The 14,815-nt window shown below is 40.4% G+C and overlaps 1 long non-coding RNA gene across 3 annotated transcripts in view; it reads left to right on the top strand.

The window, feature by feature from the left end:
• The window catches only part of LOC113958782, a 48,049-nt gene that overhangs the window by 19,927 nt on the left and 13,307 nt on the right, over positions 1 to 14,815 (top strand). The gene's annotated exons all lie outside the window — the stretch shown is intronic.

Genomic DNA, 14,815 nt, shown 5'->3' with positions numbered 1-14,815 from the left:
TGGATGGAGGATTTGCTCACGTGAAGAAGTGTTTGGTAGTTATCAGGTCATTGGCAAAAGCAGATGAAATTTCCGTTGAGGTTTGTCAGAAGAAAATTAAAATTTATATTCATATCCATCGGGACAATATCTTCAGCATATAATTTTCATACAACCCTTGGAAGTATGGCAAAGGTCACCTTCCATCCACATTTTTCTGCAGAAGCCCTATATGGAGATAATATTTTAATGATTCTTATCTTGTTGACCGTAGGCCTACAGGAGAAACACTTTTTGCTTACTCAGACTGACTACAAAGTGAACTAAAAGGAATCAAAAAATATTGATTCCTGAGCAGGAAATATTGGCAGCTTGCCCACACCTCACAGCTACACCCTCAACACGCTCACTGTAACCTTCATTTTACCTTGTGCAGAAACAAATGTATAACCTGTCTCTCTCTATTTGAGAGAGCAGTGAGGATGCCAGTCTGGAGAAACAAATATCCTGGTTACACAGCCAGCAGCAAGGACTGCACATTCTCTAAAACAAATTGGTATTTGAATAATCAGGGTTGCTCAAAAGGGAAAGAAAATGAGGGGGAAAAAAAGTAAAGATGTGATGTGGAAAATGGGGTGTGCAAAAAATATGTAAGCAAAAGGAGGCCATACAAATGGACTGACGTGAAGAGAGGGAAGTGCAGAAGCTCGAAGCCTTTTGCAGCAGTTCTGCAAGCTCCCTTCTCAGAAATTAGCAGGTAGACAGACATAGGGGAAGCAGCATTGCAACATGAAATTAGACAGGCAGCTGCAGAAAAGAAGGTGATGGGTTGGTAAGAGTTGGAGTGAGTCCAGAGGAAGCCAACAAGATGATTACAGGGATGAAGTATCTCTCCTATGAGGAAAGCCTGAGGGAACTTGATATGTTAACCCTGGAAAAGAGAAGGGTTCGGGGTGACCTGATTGCAGTCTGAGGTATCTGAAGGGAGCCTACAAGACAGATGGAGAGGGACTATTTACAAGATGACAGGACAGGGGGGAATGGCTTCAAACTGAAAGAGAGTAGGTTTAGATTAATTATTAGGAAGAAATTTTTTACTGTGAGGGTGGTGAGGCACTGGCACAGGTTGCCCAGAGACACTGTGGATGCCCCATCCCTGGAAGTGTTCAAGTCCAGTTTGGACAGGGCTCCGAGCAACCTGGTCTAGTGGAAGGTGTCTCTGCCCACAGCAGGGCAGTTGGAATTAGTTGATCTCTAAGGTCCCTTCCATCCCAAGCCATTCTATGATTCCAACTGTATCAGCCACTTTGGAAGAGCGGCTGTAAATTATATATTTTTGTAAAGCGATTTTGATAATGTGCTGGTGGTACTGTCATAGGTGCTGATAACAAACACTTGCCAAAAGATTATATAAATCTCCTGAGTGACCATTATCATGTAGGCTGAACTATCGATGATCCTAAAATAAGAATATGTAGAGTGAACTCTCACAAGAGGATTGGAGAGGTTTTGAGAATCCAGGTACAGGATGAAATCAGTGGCCCCAGGGCTATAAATGGACATTTTGGGTAGCTGAGTGCTCATCACTAAAGGAATACAACTATGAGAGGGACCAGACTGAGGGCCTAACAAAACAAATAACCCTGTAGCAAAGAGGTGTGCATGGCTAGACTATGTTAATGAAGCCATTAGTCATGCTATGAGGATGTTACATCTCAAAGGCTGTGGAAGGAGAACAGAGACCTCGTGGTGAATAATTGTATACATATCCTGTAACTAGAATGTATAAAACCATATTACGTATGCCCATAACCATTTATTTTGAACAAAGACATATCTTAAAGTGTATAAAGACTGCAGCTGTAACAACTAGTCAAGCAAGCATCAATTCTTCAGGATCAGGTGTGCAGAAATGAACGCTCAGGCATCCTGCAGCACTCTATGTTTAAGTATTATCTTACTACTGCTGAAGGGAATTATATCTCTAGTTTAGTAACCAAAGGTTTGGCTGCAGTTTGGATACAGCAGTATGAGTGAGTAACAAAGTGAAGCAAGAGGAGGTATTACATACACATAAGGATGATGAGCCAATTCACTGAAGAGATTAATTTTTTTTTTGTAAGGGAACGATCTGGGGATGCAACACCACATAAACTTCTGCCACCCAACCACCTGGGCTGGGCTGGGGCAGTCAGAAAACTGGGCTTGGAGGCCTAATGGAGCCTTGAAATGAAACCTGCCACTTTCTGGGTCTGTAAGAGTCTTGCTTATTTGGATAAGCTAGCATTGACTTAGCTGGGCTGTGAATTTGCTTGTAAATCCATCTTATCCTAAGCTAGCTTTCAGGATGGACTGTGAAGTTGTGCTCAAAAGCTTAGAGGTGTTTGGATTGAAACATATGGACTTTGTAGGTAGAAAACTGAAAAAAAAACCCCACCGTGTAAAAAAGTTGGGAGAAGTTATTCCAAAGTCAATATACTTGTGGTGGGTCATATTTCTTAGACTTCTGTCATGTCAATATAATCACATCAGCACCAGTTGCTGCAAAATAATGTAAAACCTACTCAAGCAATTTTTCTTCAGGACCCCCAGAGGCATAAACACTGCATTCTTCCCAAAGTAGAGCAGAATTCAATATTTTAATTTGAGGCAGCATTAAAATTTTCAAAGCAAATTGTGCAGGAAAAAAACACATTTCAGCCCCATAGGACAACTTCCTCCATGTGTTTTGAACATAGGTATTGAAATTCTTTGTTTACAGCATTTTTTGATTTACAGAATTTACAGAATCTTTTGATTCACATTTGAGCAGTAATGCTAACACACCCTGGTTTCTCCTCCATCTGCTATTTGAAAGAGGAAAGGGGGCTCTGGCAAACTCAAGTAAACTACAGACTGCCTCATCTTTGGGGACACTGGTATTAAAATTTTTCCTCTAAGAACCATTTTACTACTGTTTGGTTAAACATAATTCTAATTCTAACAGACATTTCATTATTTTTGTCAAAAGTTTCTTACCATCCTTGATACTGCTACCATGCTTAGCAGGTCTACTCTGACCTCAGGAGAGTGTATACAATTCCCCAAAGCTTTTATTACTGAATTGTGGCCTCCCTCCATCCAGGGCCTTTCTCTCCCTCCAGAAAGAGGATAAACATCTTCATTGACAGCAGTTCAGGCACCAAGAGATGATCAGCCATGCACCAGAGTTTTACCCCTCAGAAATATTCCCTGGCTGCCCACACAGCAGATTTATTTGTCGACATTGAACCTCATTGTTTGTGCTTTGGGGCACCCAGCGAGTGCCAGAGAAGTTGAGGACATTTCAATTTCACATCTATCTGTCTCCTGCAGAGACAAAGATTTCAGCAGGAAAACCACTCAGCATTGAAAGAATTAATTCAGATTCTCTCCTATGCGAACCCTGAGCAAAACAATAGCACATTTCCTGTAGACAGTGTTTCGTCATGCTGTGGATTTTACATTGGACTAATGCTCAGGGATCCCGAGTTCTGTTCTTGACTCAGCAATTGCTGGGTGACCGTGGCCTTCCCTCTGTTTGCACAGCAGAGGTGATGTGCGGATATCGGCACAGATCTCCTCTCCAATCTGGAGTCAAAGCCATTGCAGAAGGTCATGTGTTATTCACTTCAAAGCAGTGGTTAATGGCAACATGTTATGTCCTTTTGCAGTTAGACAAAGTTGAATTTGGGAGGTTAATTTGGGAGATGGAAGTTTGTTTTGATAACAACAAGGTGAGAGCTTTGCAGTCCTTGCTCCTTTCCCTTTTCCCTACTCCTTATAGAAAGCTCTGTGTATTTTAACTAGATGTAGCACTGATCTAATAAGACATAGAATAAAACCCTGACAAAATAATCAAGTCGAGAGAAGAGAAAGGAAAGTAGCCTGAAACTGCTTATAAGTGCCTGTCATATTTCTAATGTTTTACAGAGTTCAGTCTTCACTAACCCAAAGGATAATTCTGTCCTTCATTGTCTTGCAAATTTTTTCAATATCCCAGTAAGGATGCATTTATTTGGTAAAAATCAGTTACCTAAATATCATTTTAAGCTAAAGCGAGGCCAGGGTGAGAAGAAAACAAAGCATATGTGAAAAGCAGACAACACGGTTTGCAAATTCTTCTGAAAACACGGGAACAAACAGCGCAGTGCACTGAGGTTCATCTTACCCAACTTTAGTGTCCACCTGAGGGGACACTAAAGCTCCCTCTGTGATAACTGAAAGCCAGCCAACAAGGGTTGTACAGAGGAAATCCAGCATAGTAGCTCTCAGCTGACTTTGTCCACGGAAAGACACAGGCATTTAAGGATGCTGCTCACTTAATCTAGAAGTTGACAACAGACTGAGATATACTGTGCTCTAGAAATGCTAATTTGTCTTTGCTGACCAGGATGGGAACTTGGGGAACAGTCCAAATAGGGACATCTCTAGGTTTAGATTAGACATTAGGAAGAAATTCTTTGGTGTAAAGGCACTGGAACAGGTTGCCCAGAGAAGATGTGGCTGCCCCATCCCTGGAAGTGTTCAAGGCCAGGTTGCATGGGGCTCTGAGCAACCTGGTCTAGTGGAAAGTTTCCCTGCCCATGGCAGGGGAGTTCGAAGTAGCTGATCTTTAAGGTCCCCTCTAACCCAGACCATTCAATGATTCTACGGTCTCTGCCAGAAAAAAATATGTTGTGTCAGATAATTCCAGCAAGGCCTTCCCGTTGGGCTAGGAAACATTTGAACAATACAGTGAAGCCTCTTTATATTTTACCCTTTGTAGTTCATTCACTCCCAAGAAGAACATACAGGTAGTTACTTATAAACGGGACATTATTGTAGGATGACAGAGAACTGACCACTCCCTAAGGGCAAAAAAAGTCCTCAGCCATATCTTTGACAAATGTTGTGGCACAAACTTCATGTCATGCAATCTGGATGATGCCTCATGTCACAAGAGTGCTCCTAGTTATAAATCCTGCAAACAGGCTGCTCTGTAAAGAGACACTGGAGCAAGGCCCAAAGAGGTATTTCACAACAGCAGGTCGCCAACTCATTAAGCATATGTAGTTCCAGCTCACTGCTAATGAGCATTTGTAGCTAACAAATGGTTTCTATTTTATTTGAAGTGGCCAATTTAACAGAGAAAGTGCACAAACAGTGCTCACCCCATCATCCTAGTCTTAGGTGATCTTTGAGGTCCCTTCCAACCCAAACCATTCTACGATTCCATGGTCTTTGATAAAGCTGTTTGAAATAGGAATGCCTAGTTGAGGCAGTTGTGGCAGTGGAGAAAGAGGCAGTGTAGCACACAAATCTGTAGGAAATCTGACTTAATTGGTTCTGTTGCTCTTTTGCACGTTTGTTTTAATCTGCAGACTGTCAAGGGAAGAAGCGGTATCACTAGGGTCAAAGAGAATTAAACTCATTAAGTAGTAGCCCTGGCAGTGCTGCTGCCTCTGCACTCATTTCCTTTTGCTGAAAATAAATTCTTTATAGACAAAAACCACTTCCTATAAGAGGCTTTGTCTCAGCCACATTATTATAAAATAACCCTTTAGCTCAAGAAATATTACTTACATCTTCTTCTTGACTACCCTGAAATCCCCAGAGAATTTTCCTTTCTCTTTTGTGAGTGAGAATAAGTAGTTAATGACATGATTTTTACCATACATGAAAAAAAGGATAGTCTTCTGCTTAAGGCATGATAAAAACAGCCTATGTTTCAGGTCCTACATGTGAGAAAAGAATGAACAGTAAGGGATGCTTGCACCAGGTAATCTTGTGTTTTTCTTTCATAGCAATATCTACATGTTTAATTTCATATAGGAGTTATATGTCTGGATGTGTATGAAATTAAGTTGTGTTTCTATTATGAATCTATTTATAGCTGAGACATTCAGGATACACTGCTGGATTCTGATCACTCACACAGTCATGTGACATTGTTTGTGCTCCAGGGCTGAAGGAGCATAACTCCACCTTTAGGAAATATCTCACATGATGTTTCATAGAAAATGTTAATTAGCTTCCTGCAAATACATTGACTTGAAAAGTCTGGGGAAAACTTGCTATCCAGAATTGTGTCCCAGTCTCCTACATTTCACAGTGTTTGTCTATCCAGGGTAGTCTTATGAAAGGAGATACATTTGTAACCGAGTCGTTAGCAGGGAGAGTGACAGATCCCAGCTAGGAAAGCAATCCTATTATTAGAGGAAAAAAAATACTTGAAAATACCTCTTTTTCTAGGTGAAAACAAATCCTACCTGTGTCCATATCTTAGAATCATAGAATCATAGCATGACTTGGGTTGGAAGGGACCTTAAAGATCATCTAGTTACAACCCCCTGCTATGCACATGGATATCTTTTACTACACCAGGTCTCTCAGAGCTCCATCCAACCTGGCCTTGAACACTTCCAGGGATGGAGCATTCATAGCCTCTCTGAGCAGCTTTTTCTAGTGTCCTACCCCACAGTTCTCTTGGTACTCCTGAGAAGATGACAATTCCTGTAATGTGCTTGGTATAAGCTCGTTTGTTAAAAGACATGAGAGGAGGCACAGATGAAAAGGAGATAAGCACCTAAATGAATTGGAAAAAGCTGTTTTCCCATGAATTGCTCTACTGCTTCTTAACACAACATGATATCATCTTGTTTTTATTGGCTTTTGAAGCAATTAGGAACACTGTCTGCTTGTACTAGTTGCAGCATATTCTGAAAAGAAACAATATTCCTTTCTGGAAGTGAAGACATCATGTGGATATGAGAAAATCCTGCACTAAATCTGCAGTTTGAACATCAGTTCTGCATTAAATTAATTTATGGTCATAAATGAATGGCTTTAACCCTGAAATGAAAGCAAGAAACAAAGAATCCCTGTCACTGCATGAACAAAACCAAACTTAAAGTGGACTGATAGGAAATGATACAGGTAAATAATACAGACAAATTACCTGACCTGGATCCCAGGAAATCAGAATTTTATCCCACTATTTACCACGACATTGCTACAGGATTTGTGGTAAGACTCCAGAGTAGAACGTCTATGTAGATTTAGGGGAAGAAGTCCCATTTTAGGCCTTGATGTGACTCCAGTTCTTGCCACAGGAATTTCTGTTGTCAGTGTTTCCCAAGCATGTAAATGTAAATGTGAGATCTGCCTGACCATCTCCTCAGTAGGCTTTTGCATTCCCCACTCCATCAGCTCTACACGTTCAGTGAAGCAGGGCACACATATCATCCTAAAGGCAGGTGAGTCCTGTACTTTATAGTCTCTGATTCCACATTTGGCAGTATATTTACATATACAGATTTTTTGGACATCAGACTTGTTGCACATGTCCTGTACTTGTTCCCAGAAGGGATGGCACTATCTGCTGAGTCAGTCATGCTGTCTCTACATACATAAGTAATTGATGGCAGAGGAGAAGGAGAACCACACTAATTTATGAGAGGAGTAATGAGAAGAGTCATGAAAGAAGCAGAGAAACTATAATTTCCACACACTACGAGGTGGATATGCAGGATAAAAACCACTAACAATTGCCTTGGAAATCCCACTACTTGTTTTTATTCTGGAACTGGAATAAATGAAGTATTAGGACCTGTGGGAGATACCATATTGCTGGGAATAAAATAGACTCTTTTCCTTCTTTCCCACACTGCTGTTCCCAGATGTTCTTCTCTTTGTTGTTGAAAACTTTAGATGTTTGCACTTGTATTCTTCACCACCACTCAAAAATAATCCTCTGCTGAGGAAACCATCTGTCCTGTTAGGAGGATGGAAACACTGGCCTGATTCTGTGGAGATAGAAACACTAAGTTTCTCTCCATGGATGCACTACATTCCATGCAGTCTTAAGGAAACATGTAATAATTGTCTGAGATCCCCATTCAGTTAAGGCAGGTTTAAAACCATTGATGTAAGATGAATGTTGATGAGTCCATGGGAGGAGAATTCATTCTTAAACTATTCAAACTGACATTTCATTTAATTCACGTTTCTCCCCAGAAGAGCCACATGACTTGTCTCAAACTATCAAACCATCAAACCAATTATCTTCAGAAGAGCCAGAGGTGTCCACTTTTTAAAAAACACATTTTCTTGGCTGGCACCATCCTGTTACAGTCTACTGGTTGATTTAACAGTGTAGGTTCTTCTCCTGTGAAAATACATTATAATTTTAGATATATAACACAGGCAGGACTAAAATGGATGAGCATATGTTTCCTTGAAGGCTGTTTGCTAACAGTAATTGCTTTTGCTTCCAAGAAATTTGTCAGGAACTCCTCTAACACTTATCTTGCAGAGTTATATGGGAAGTGAAAACAACTTTCAGAGATTAGTTTTTCAAACATGGCATGAAATTCATCAAGTAAATTATTCAGTCATCCAACCAATCTTAATTATTAGGTTCAAAGCGGGTGGCAAGGAAATCTTGCTGCAATTTATCACATTCAGAAGACAGGTAAAATGGATCAGCACCAAACCAGTAAAGCCCCAGACAAATCAAATCTGATTTAAATGAACGTTGTACTTTACTTCTGGATCCAAGTTTTCTAAGGTTCAGGCCTATCTTCAGTAGTACATGGATAGGGGATTGGAGCAACTGGGTCTGACCTCCGGAAATCCATGTCCATGACTTTTGGCTCTCTTGAGGGTACTGAGTGGGAGACAGATGAGCCTGGCTGGAGGAGAAGGAGGCCTTTCAGTGCACTGGTACTAAGTCATTTCTAACTCTGCTTCTCTGTCCTTTTACACACTCACCTTCCACCTCACTATCTGGTAGATGTAGTCCATCAGAACAAGAGCCCTCAATCAATGCTTGTAGGAACCTGTAGACAAACCAGATAACTTTAAAAGTTCTTTAGATAAACACAGGTTGTAAAAACATACAGTAGACAGAAGATAAAATACAAATGAGAAGTAGCAACTCTGTAGTAAGGCAAGCACAGACACCAACTGAAAGGAAATATTCATCCTCACTCAATCCTTAAATTGTGATATGATGGCTTCAGAAAGACACATTTCAATATAACTGAAATTTGTCAGATTCCAACGTGGTTCTCTTGCTTAGGAGATAGAATGATTTTCATCTATGGGTGGAATTACAGAGGCAAAGTCTGCAGTTTATGCCATGCAAAAGACTCAGTTATTATTTGCTTAAAAAACCCCACATGCTCCCTGCATCAGGTCATGTAGGGTGCCAGCTCTCTGTCTCCTACTCTTCTCCTGCAGATGTGGGAAGGGTAAGTTCTCAGAGCTGTGGGAAAAGGGCAGAAGAGAAATCTGCATCCACATGAAATCACAGGAAACTCTGGTGTCTGGTTTTAGATGTCGCAAAAGTTCCAGACTGGTAGTCACCAGTTGCTAATTTTCCTCTGTGTTTAGAAATCTCTGTGAGCAGTTTCCCTGAAGAAGCAAAGTCAGGTTACTGCTATCAGCAAAGGGGACCTTGACCACTCTGTGTGAAACAACCACATCACAGCTCAGATAGGAAAGATAACACATTTTCAGTCAATTCCTCTTGTTCAGAAGGCCCTTTACTTTTTGTGTTGTACACGTTGTATAAATAGAACGAAGTGAAAGACTGTGTCCTACATAGGGATGGACTGCAGAGGCAGTGAGTTTAATGAGAGACAGAACAAATGATCACAAATCAAGGAGGGCTGTGCTGACCTGAGGCTGCTCCACTGTTACGAAAACATTGTCCTTGAAACAAATCAGAGAAATAAACTGTGCTGTTACCTGTTGCCATCTGACACATACAGCTCAATCATAAATAATTAGCTGACTCACCCATTGAACTGCTGTTTTCAGGTCAGAGTTTCTTTCTGTGCTTCCAGGAAAAGCAACGTCAGCATAGTTTTCCAAACTCATGGAGAAGTTAATCCAATGTGTCCCTGTGAGCCTTACATAGTTGTTTCTCTGTATCTTTATTTCTTCATTTTACTAGGTGTCTGGCCCTCCTTCAGGTTGAATTACAATGGAAAGCACACAAGTGGCAGCACTGAAGCCTGTCACATGAGCTTGGGTATGTGGAGTATATTTTCCCTCTTGTGATGGCCAAGCCATGGCTGTTTTCCCCCGTGTTCTGCAGAAAAGGGAGCCGAATATGAGGGTATCTGGAAGGAGAACGAGAAATAGTTGTAGCCTGACAGAGAAAAGGAAATTAGGTAGTTGTTTTTAATTCTTATGAGGAATGAAAAGCTACCCCGGTGAAGAAATTTCCTATTTCAGAATAGTAAAGAAACTCAACAACAAATAACAGACATAGATTAGAAGTCTAAAATCTCTACCATTTTCTTCTGGAAAGAAACAAGTTTTAAAATAACAAGGAAGGCTTAATTCCCACTTCACTAATAACACACAACAAATCAGCATTCTGTGGTTTCAGTCCAGTCTATTCCACTTCTTCTTCTTGCCTTTCTGTAGTAAATTTTCATGCAACACTGCAGATCACTGCTGATCACATATTTTGCTGCATCCTCTTGTTGGGTGAGACAATCACAGTGCTTCAAATTTTTTCAGTGCACAAAGTACTTTCCATGTCTGACTTCAATTAACAGCTGCCCTCTCCACTTTTTTTTTTTTTCAGAAGAACTAAACCTTGCCTGTTTTGTTTATGGAGTGGTTTCCCTCACTAATGACTGAAGGGCTCTTTCTCCATTGCACAAACAGTTGGGTAGCCAGAGAAGGCTAATTGAAAACCAGCCAGGAAGAACTCTGCATGAGAAGGCATTTGCTATGACAGGAAATTAGGAAGCTGGCAAGAGTGGGACTGACTTGTTCTGAGATAAAATCCTGTTTATATTCTGAAGTGCAGTTTGGCCTAACAGTTTGACAGCTATAATTTTCTGCAAGGGAGAAACATCAGAAAAAAAGAATTGTACCATCTTCAGCTTCAAATCTGAATTTCTGTGCATGGCTGCTCTTGTTCAAGAGGACAAAATCAGAATTAAAGGACTTCTTACTCAAAAACAATGCCTACTGAGTAATCAAAATTTGTCATGGCTTTTTATTGCTTCAGAGTCAGTAAAGGCTCAGAAGCAAAATGCTCATGTTTTGAAATGGCCTTTGAATCACTGTGCCCTGGGTTTTTCAGCATAAAATCTATGACTGTATGAAACTGTAGATATAATCTGCATAGCTATATGATCCTCCAGATTTTTGCATTTATGATTACCCCACTGGACTAGCAATTAGGGAGATTTGGTACAATTAAAATCTGAATGCAATTAGTAAGGACGCAGCTGCTACAGACAACAGATATATCTTCAATAAATAAGCCAAGCAACCTGAACTGTCCCACTATGTTCTACCCACACTATTTATCAATTTGTTACAGCATCTGCAATAATCCTCAGCAGCTGCAAGGACTGTGGAAACCGGAAATATAAACTGGATATTTCCAAGAAAACTCAGACACTCTTGCATTACAGAAGCATCAAGATAGCATTTTCCTTGCCTTCTTCAAGACTGCGGGTTGGATCCAGAAAGTTTTGGCCCTAAAGCTGAAATAGCATACAGGGAACCTGAACCTCTGACCATCTCTTCTTTTGTGACCCATTTGGTCTCCTTGACCTCCTGTAATTTTAAGAATGTTCCGAACATAGAATCATAGAATGGTCTGGGTTGGAAGGGACCCCAAAGATCATCCAGTTCCAATCCCCTGTCATGGGCAGGGGCGCCTATCACTGGACCAAGTTGTTCAGTACTCCATCCAACCTGGCCTTGAACACTTCCAGGATGGGGCATCCACAGCTTCTCTGGACAATCCATTCCAGTGCATCCCCACCCTCACAGTAAAGAATTTTTTCCTCATACCATCCACTGAGCCTCACTTTTTCTTCTATCTGCGTTAGTTGCCAAGTGCCTCAGTTCTCCTATCACCTGCTTTTTACCAGGCTTATTCAATTTCTGTCCAGCTCAGATAGGAAGTCTAAAATGATGCTGACAGAACCGTTTACCAGGGAAGAGCTGCAGGGATTCATTTTAAACTCAGGAGTCAAACATTTACACAAATTGAAACTGAAACTTACTGAGATACATCCTTGTGATTTGTCATCTAGTCATTTACTTGTGTGGAGGGTGCTTATTTTGACATCTGAAGCACAGAGCTTTTCCATTAGGATACTGTACTTCAGTGATCTGAGATTAACCTCCCACGGCCAGGGAAAAAAGCCCCTCAAGGAAATCATCTCTAAGCATCTCCATTTCCCTAAAAGTGCTGTCTGCATGAAGTCAATAGCTGTGCCATTTACTGTATGAAGTACTGAAGGGAGGAAAGAAATGAGTAATGTCTTAATAGCTGCCATCGATGTGGGCTGTTACAAACCATTTTAGCTGCTTGGTGGACTGCAGAGAGAGTAATTTTCTGCAAGAAAACCACAGGATACAGAGCTTTAGGAAAGCATGTTCAAACTCTATAAACTGAGCAAAAATGTACCACTGCATCTCCACTGGACAGGTCTAGGAAATGTGAGCAGTTTTCTTTTCTCAGTAATTTTTAATTACAACAGCAAATTCTTCAAGTGTTTGACTTACACCACCTAAAGTCTCTCTGCCCGCTGTAGCTACTTGCCTGACTTTCATCTGCTCACCCAGGCTGCTGGGTTTAGTTGTTTATATTTACAAGAGAGTTTATATGTTTATTTGCTAAAGTGAGTGGATTTAAGGCTCTGAGTGGAACTGAGGGTACTTGAGCTTCTGAAGGAGTTGTGCTCTTCACTGACTATTCCCACCTCAGCCTGGTAGTGAAGGGACCTGACAAACCTCCCACCAACAAAAGAGCTTCTCCCATATTGGTAGAGTATGAAGTTTCTTTGGTTTTTCCTATGTTAAATGCAATAAGTAAAGACTTTTATTAGACATTGAAGAATTAAAAACTGAAAATTAGTCTTTTAACCTGAAAACAGATGTAGCATTTTTAAAGTTTCATGGGTGGCAAAACAAATACACCCTCATAAAAAACGGGGTAACAGAATGGTTAATGAGAGTCAGTATGTGGACAGAAGAATAGACATAGCTTGAACTAATGCATTAGATTTTTAAATTAGACTAAAAGTATGCACATCACTGCTTATGGGAGCTCAGATGCTTGATAGAGACTTGCTAAGCCATATGATATTTAAAAATAAATGTTTGGCTATGTACCAAATTTTAATTTTATTTTTCTACCAGTAATAAATATGAGTAAAAGCCTTATGTAGATCCTACAGTTGACTGTTGAATACAACAGTGGTGTAGTTTAGCTCACTATATACCAGTCCACCCAAATTAATCTTTTATACATCCAAAAGAAAGCACTTAGCAAGAGATTTTGCCATTAGTATGCCCTATAAGCACACAAAACCACTGACAAATTGTATTCCACATCCACTATATTGCAAAATGTTATCACCACAATAGCAATGTAAATGCAGTTTTGGGTCATTCTGATACTGGCAAGTCTATGAACTACTGACTAAATAATTCTTCCCCTGCAGTTCAATGATCCATTAGCCTGTCTGTCCTCAGACAAGAATGAAAAATATACACACAAGGGAACCTGTAGCTTGACCTGGAAAGCTAATAATTACCCTGTATTTGCCAAGCCTATTTTATAGTGTATAAAGATCTACTGAAATAACTGTCTTGAGGGAAGGATGGAGAAAGATTAAGTATTATGATCTGTTAAAAAGTTAGGATGGATTTTAAATGATGTTGATGGAACGCAATGATATTAATAAAGCTTCACATTTCAGATATAACTTATCTTTCCCATGGTCTCTAATGCATTGGCTTTGTCACATAATAAAAGGATTGTAACTCTCTGGATTATGAAGTAAACTGAGTAATTCATATGAATGTCACTGAGACATTTTCACCACTAACTGTGGTGATCCAATCCTATTTTCTTCTGTCCTGCTATCAAACAGTCATCAGCTAATGGATTAAAATATATGCAGCAGATTAAAATGGTGATGTTACAGACTGTGCACCTAAATTAAAATAAAATGTCTCTAAGGGTATTAAGGAATTACATGTAAGATTAATAACCATGATGACAAAGAGGATAATGTGCTAGTACAAACACAGAGATCAGCCTTCACTCATGCATGGCCAAGACTATAATAGCATGGCAACCTGAATTCGTAACAGATATGCCCAAATTTTATTTTGAGGTGTGCTCCAAACCCATCTTTAAAACCAGATTTGGCTTCTTCCCAGACAGCAAGCCGTGGCCTACAGGCACAGGGCACCACTAGAAGGTGTCTTTTTGAGCACTAAAGGCCCCTCGTGCCCAAAATTTCCACTAGACACAGTAAAATGTGTCGCTCCATGTGTGGAGAGAGGCAGCCCAGGAGGCACTTCTGGAGGCTGCCCTTTCAGAGTGGTGGAGAATGAGATCCCCAGTAACATACTGGGACTGGGACTCACCACACAGGCATTGCACAGCTGCCCTGAGGCCGTGGCTGCACACGTGGGTGTGCAATGATTGGGAACAGCATCTGCTGCTTGCTGCTAACAGGAACAAAAGGCTGTTGTCTGGGCTGGCCAAATTCTCTAGGTGTTGATTAAAGAGATTTAGAACCCAATTAATCAGATGTGAATTACCAAACTGGGGGAATTTCTGAAGCTGCAACAATTCAAGTGGAAAAGCTTTGATGTATCTTCGCAATACTGCTGTGTCTCGATCTCTCTCTTTATAGCAAAAGAGACCAATAAAATTCCTGAACACCATCACAGCCAGGGAAGTCAATTTTCCCCAGCTTTTTATTTTCTTTGGAACATAATATTCAACACAACCAATTCTAAGAACATCCTGTTCTGTCCAGCTCCTGATGTG

The sequence above is a fragment of the Corapipo altera genome, unplaced genomic scaffold (genome assembly GCF_003945725.1).
Source record: "Corapipo altera isolate COAL_440 unplaced genomic scaffold, ASM394572v1 1, whole genome shotgun sequence".
Classification (NCBI taxonomy): Eukaryota; Metazoa; Chordata; class Aves; order Passeriformes; family Pipridae; genus Corapipo; species Corapipo altera.
This window is presented reverse-complemented; position numbering and strand designations above follow the sequence as displayed.